A 6,824-nucleotide genomic window follows, 5' to 3' on the forward strand; every position below is an offset into this window, starting at 1 on the left:
TCTTGACTTGTGGGAGGGTGCACCATTTGCAGTTCTTCCTTGGGCAAAAAAATGACTTGACCTAGTCCTGCCAGATTTATTTTTAAACACACATCCTCTCCATAATGAAACACGGTGCTTCTCATGCCTCCCACTACTATTGCAAATGGTCTCTAATGCTGCTTTCATCCGACCTGTTTCAGCATGAACTTCCTCACAGATGAAAAGATGGGGTGCCTGGTGCTGCCTGGACCATGCAGAGATTGACGTTACCAGGATGTATCTGCGCATATTTGGTTATGCATGTCTTTATAGGTCATCATGTTCGCTTCTGGCATTCCTCAGTAGGATCTGAGGTTGTTGTTGTTGTTTAGTCATTTAGTCGTATCCGACTCTTCATGACCCCATGAACCAGAGCACACCAGGCACTCCTGTCTTCCACTGCCTCCTGCAGTTTGGTCAAACTCATGCTGGTAGCTTTGAGAACACTGGCCAACCATCTCGTCCTCTGTCATCCCCTTCTCCTTGTGCCCTCAATCTTTCCCAGCATCAGGGTCTTTTCCAGGGAGTCCTCTCTTCTCATGAGGTGGCCATAGTACTGGAGCCTCAGCTTCAGGATCTGTCCTTCCAGTGAGCACTCAGGGCTGATTTCCTGAAGAATGGATAGGTTTGATCTTCTTGATCAGTCCATGGGACTCTCAAGCGTCTCCTCCAGCACCATAATTCAAAAGCATCAATTCTTCAGCGATCAGCCTTCTTTATGGTCCAGCTCTCACTTCCATACATCACTACTGGGAAAACCATAGCTTTAACTATACGGATCTGAGGTTAGGCACCTGTAAAATGTGGTTTTGAAGAGTTGCATCTCAGTTTCCCATATGCAATCCTATATATATAAAATCAGTAATATGCCCAGAAAGTGCTAGTCGTGTGATAGTGACCCGAGGAAAGTATTCATGGAGTTGTAGGGGCCAAAACTAAGCCTACAGGAGAGGGTCACACGGTCTTTTTGCCCCTGAGGGCTACGTGAAATGAAGGTACGTCATCAGTCATTGAGATAAATGCCAGTAGATCTGACAGGGCCTGGGCTGACGGGTGGAGTAGAAGCCATTCACATTCACAGGCAGAATGTGCAAGGTAGGAATGACTATGCATCACTCTAACTTTTAGGTCACCAAACAGTTGTTGGGGGTGGCTGAAAGGAGCACAATTTACATGGGGCAGATGGTTGTGAGCTTAAAGGAACATGAATTTATCAGGAAGGCAGCAAAAGGAATTGGTGGAGGGGCATAGCTTGGGCACCTGTGTGAATGCATTGAAGGCTTCCCAGGACCACATGCAGCCCAGAGGGTCTAGGATTTTATGTGTTGATATAATGGGACAAAGGGAATGGTCTCAGTCTAAGAATATGGCTTAGACTAAAATCCTAGCTCCCACTCCATGCAGTCGAGTGGAGCCCTTACCACATCGACATCATGGCTGCTCAAGGTAGCTGTTGTGGAAGGTGTGAGGCTGGGCCATCAAACTTTATCACTGAACTAGGTCCAGGCTGGCACAGAATATGGGTCCAGTTTCGGGATGCTGATGGCATTACCTGATGGCAGTGAGACTGGCTCAGGACACAACAGATTCACTTTTGGGGCTTTCCGCCAGGCTCTGCTGACAGGGATATTGCTACTGGGCTTCTACTCACCACAACTTTCAGCAGAGCTTAGGGGAGGGAGACCTTTTATCAACCCACACATCCCACCCAGAAGGGTTTTTGGATTGCTCTGCAAATTAAGGTCATTCATTCTCTCTCTCTCTCTCTCTCTCTCTCTCTCTCTCTCTCTCTCACACACACACACACACACACAGAGAGAGAGAGAGAGAGAGAGAGAGAGAGAGAGAGAGAATAAAGACATAAACCCTAGTTTATCTAGTTTACATTTGATACTAGGCTACATTGGTACTATGTAAACACAAGTCAGTCAGGGAATTATTTCTCAAAAACAGCAGACAAAGATCACAGGTGTAAGTAAAGTAGCACAGTGGCATCTAAGCCATATTGCGCCACACACCAGATGACAGTTCAAGCAGCTGTCTCTTCACTTCCATTCAGGTCATGCGTAAAATTGTCTTCCTGTAGCAGCCAGCCTCTTCAGTTCCCAAGGTCTTAAAAAGGCGGAGGACAACCAGTCTATTGTCTTTATGAATGTGAAGAAAGCAAATTAATATCTTCAGTCGGAGAACACAGGGATGAAAACGTGCTTCTGGACCTTGCTACTTGAGACTGGAGCTTTCGTGATTGAATGCTCCTCCATACAAAGCTTTCTCCTGCACACAGGAAACTGCATGTCAGGGAGAAGAGTTCATGGGAAATATTTACTGGAAGGCCACTGACTTACATGAGTCTATGCCTCTGTTCTGAACTGGTACAGCCCTGAACTATGCCTTCCCCAGCCTCTTGGGAGATCTAGGCTTCTGGTGTGCCCTTATTACAAACTTGTTGAAATACAAGTGGGCAGCCATTTGCATGTACCCTTTATGCATAGCTGTCAACCGCCCCTTATTTGGTGGGAAACTCCCTTATCCCAGCGCCGTGTCCCGCTGCTGTCCCTTATTGATGATGTCCCTTAAATCTCCCGGGTTTCATGCTCGCCCGGCTCTGGAGGGAAGCAGCGGCTCGGGGTCCTCCGCTGGAAAATGGAGCGTGCGCTGGTGCCGTCGTCCTGGTGCGAGGAGTTCCATCGGCCCTTCCCCGCCCGAGGGGGGGGGAGGGAGACTCTCGCCCATGCCACCCGCGAGCCCGGAGGCGGCAGCGATGGTGGCAGCTGAGGAGGCGGCCTGAGGGAAGAGGAAAAGGAGGGGATGGGAGGGATGCAGAAGGGTGGCGCTTCAACGGACGCCGCAGCGCCGCAACCGCCTCATTCTGGATTGACAGCATCTGTCAATCCTACCAAAGTATGTAACTCTTTACAATAGCAAAATCCCTTATTTTGGCTGCTGATCCCTTATTTTTGAGGCTGCTGGTCCCTTATTTTCAAATCTGTAAGTTGACAGCTATGCCTTTATGAGATTTGTCTGAGTCCTGCTCAATTCAACTTTATTATGCGGTAAACTTCCTTGAGCCCCTGTGAGAGGAAGGATAGTATTGAAATATAATAAATAAAAACTCTTCAGCATTTGCAATGTTCCACTTGTTAATTTCCAATGTGATTGACCTTTAAGACGATGGTGCTTTCAACGGCAAAATAGTTAATGTAGTAAAGGTAAAGGTAAAGGTACCCCTGCCCGTACGGGCCAGTCTTGTCAGACTCTGGGGTTGTGCGCCCATCTCACTTAAGAGGCATGGGGCCAGCGCTGTCCGGAGACACTTCCGGGTCACGTGGCCAGCGTGACATCGCTGCTCTGGCGAGCCAGAGCCGCACACGGAAACGCCGTTTACCTTCCCGCTGGTAAGCGGTCCCTATTTATCTACTTGCACCCGGAGGTGCTTTCGAACTGCTAGGTTGGCAGGCGCTGGGACCGAGCAGCGGGAGCGCACCCCGCCGCAGGGATTCGAACCGCCGACCTTTCGATTGGCAAGTCCTAGGCGCTGAGGCTTTAACCCACAGCGCCACCTGCGTCCCTAGTTAATGTAGTAGCGAAGTATATTCCTGATGGTGAGAAGGAAACAAGTTACGACAAAATAGGATTAAAAACGTGCAGGAGGTGGGGAGACGCATGAACTGAGCTGATCAGCATGCATTAGAGAAGTAAGTTGAAGGGAGGAGAGTTTTTGAAAGTGTTTAAATGCTCTTTTAAACATCAGCAGTGAGAGCTTGTTCTTAGGATGAAATAGTCTGTTGATGAAGGCCAAAATATATGTACTCACTTCCTTTTCACAACTCAGGATATCGCTTAGCAAATGAAAGGAATAATCTGATACTAATAGAACGAGTTGCTCTCTTTCACAAGCTTTTACATGAGTGGTTCCACGTGACAGAGATTTGCTGTTATAGAATAATAGAATTGGAAGGGACCCAACGGTCATCTATTATTTTTTTAAATGATATTTATTAGAAGTTTCAAAAATTACAAAAAAAGGCAAAAGAGAGAACAACAAAAAATTAACAAAACATACATAACAGTACATCAAAAAAGAAAAAAAACACACACATAAAAACCAATACACCAATAACAATAAAAAACCCCCACACACATCCAATATTCCATATCTCCATCCTTCATTTACTTGTTTCATCGACCTCCTCACACCTCCCTTTTTGTATTCTAGTTTAGTTATTTGTTTCAGGAAATTCTTTCCATCTTTCTCAATTTTTATTGAATAATTTGTCTTAACATTCTAACCTATTAGTTAACTCAGCAAATCCTTTCCATCTTTCACTATATTCTTTCAATTTACCTTAATTTATTTTAACCTTATCTTTCTATAAAATACCTTAAAGCTTAAAACTTAATATTAATTTGTACATAATTCCTTATATCATTTCTACTAAAGCCAAATATTTTCATTCCAACATTTTCCTAATGCTCATTAATTTTACACTAATTCCCAATATAAGTAAAAAAATTTCTTCCAATCTTCCTCCAGCGTCTCTTCTTCCTGGTCTCGGGTTACGTCAGTCCTTACTGTCCGGGGACCCAACGGTTATCTAATCCAACCCCCTACAATGCAGGAATCTCAGCTAAAGCATCCATGACAGATGGCCATCCAACCTCTGCTTAAAAACCTCCAAGTCCACAACCTCCTGAGGGAGATCGTTCCACTGTTAAACGGATCTTACTGTCAGAAAGTTTTTCTGTATGTCTAGTTGGACTCTCATTTCCTGCAACTTGAAGACATTGGTTCGAGTCCAACCTTCCAGAGCAGGAGAAAACAAGCTTGCTCCGTCCTCTATGCGACAGCCCTTCAGATATTTGAAGATGGCTATCATATCTCCCCTCAGTCTCCCTTTTCTCCAGGCTAAATATACCCAGCTCCTTCAACCATTCTTCATATGGCTTGGCTTCTAGACCCCTGATCATCCTAGTTACCCTCCTCACACGTTCCAGCTTGTCAACATCCTTTTAAAATTGTGATGCCCAGAACTGGACACAGTATTCCAGGTGTGGTCTGACTAAGGCAGAATAGAGTGGCACTATGACTTCCCTTGATCTGATAGGTTATATTCGGAAACAATCGGTTTTCCCAAAACAGCAAGCAAACAGACTGCCTTGCCTCTTCTGTAATAACAATTACAGTGTTTGTTTTCCACTGCATCAACTTCTTTCCAATATTCATGTAGGACACACTTTCAGTATGGCCTTGAAATAGCCAACTTCATCTGGATTCAACCCTTTCTAAGTAAACTTGGGCATGAGGATTGGTCAGCTGCTTCCACCCTCAGCTGCCCTTGCTAGTACCTCTCCCTTCTGTCCTTGGTCAGCATTGTTGTATCTTAATCCATAAACAATTATTGCAGTTCACCAACCTATGCTTGTATATAGATGAGGACCAATTGGCTGTGCTTTCAACTCCAGTTAAGATCCCTTGATTATTTTGCCTCCTGATAATTTACATATTTCCTCATTCCTTTACCCACTATATATCTTGAGCTACAAAGGCATATTTATCAAGATTCTTCTGGAAAATGGGAAGTTCTTCACCTGCTTCTGCTGCAGCTTGCAACAAGGGGCTGCCATTGGTGGTTCTTTACAGTCATCATTCAGTAATGTTGCTGGCCTTCATTTATGTATCATGTATCATGTATCAAGGAAAAAAATACATGTTTGATGCAGAAAATTGCAGGTCTGAAAATTCTATACATGAATGTCCTTGGATTTCATAGGTTGACTAGATGGAAAACTAATTTTGAACACTGACAGGTTTGCTCAAGTCCTTCATCCTTAAAATGATATAACTATAACTCTAATGACATCTAAATGAAGAAAGGTGAGATACTTGGACCATGCTCTCTCCATTTATATAAATTCTTATTAGATTTGCAGAGTCTTTCCAACAGAGCACAGAGAAGAATCAATCCATGCATTACTTGAGTGGTAGGATTTCATTCTCATGAGCAATCTCTTTTTAATCACTGGTTTCATTCTAAGGCTAGTCATGGCATAAAAGATTTTCTTAAGTAGTACTTACTCATCATAATGGATGTCTTATATATCGGCTCTTGAAAACTGAACTTTTCCCTGCTTGTCTTATTCTTTTTAGATATACTTTATTATTCCAAAAGATACTTATTTTAAAATCAGCTCAGTGCAAATTAAGATATATTTCAGCAGGGTTTAAAAAGTCATTTCACAATAATGACTAAGGACGTGATCCAGTTCTAGCCTGCATCAGTGAGTGCACAGTGGTCTCTGCACATGGGAATGGGAAGATTTGGTAGAGAACTGGCTTGTGATATAAATAGATCAGATTTAAAAATTAAAAAAAACCTCACAGAGCTACAGTTAGCCACATCCTTACAGTTCCCAATATTTTTTTGGAGGGAAGCAAATGTGCTTTTACATGTAAAATGTGCTTTTACATGTAAACCCAAAGCAGTATATTCTTTTAAGGTGTGTGTGTGTGTGTGTGTATTCAAATGACTTTTCCCCTTGCTTACCCTAGAGCAATGAATGAATGAATTAAAAAAAGTGAAGACCATATTTTTCCTTGTTAGTTGGCTTCCCTTTGCATTTACTGGTCCCCTCCAAGTTAATAATCACAGACACAGCCTGTGTTTCACAGCCTGCTGCTTAAGAAACCATGTATATGCTAGCCTCTAGGGCTAGGCTACCCATCAGAAAGAAAAAAAGCTTTCAATAACCACTTTAAAAGCAGGTGAAGACTGCCTTAGTACAACAGCATGGGGAGGCATTCT

General features: G+C 43.5%; 1 protein-coding gene across 16 annotated transcripts in view; it reads left to right on the forward strand.

Moving 5' to 3' along the window:
- The window catches only part of GRIP1 (glutamate receptor interacting protein 1), a 356,892-nt gene that overhangs the window by 118,023 nt on the left and 232,045 nt on the right, over positions 1-6,824 (forward strand). The gene's annotated exons all lie outside the window — the stretch shown is intronic.

The sequence above is a fragment of the Podarcis cretensis genome, assembly GCF_951804945.1.
Source record: "Podarcis cretensis genome assembly, chromosome: 10".
Classification (NCBI taxonomy): domain Eukaryota; kingdom Metazoa; phylum Chordata; class Lepidosauria; order Squamata; family Lacertidae; genus Podarcis; species Podarcis cretensis.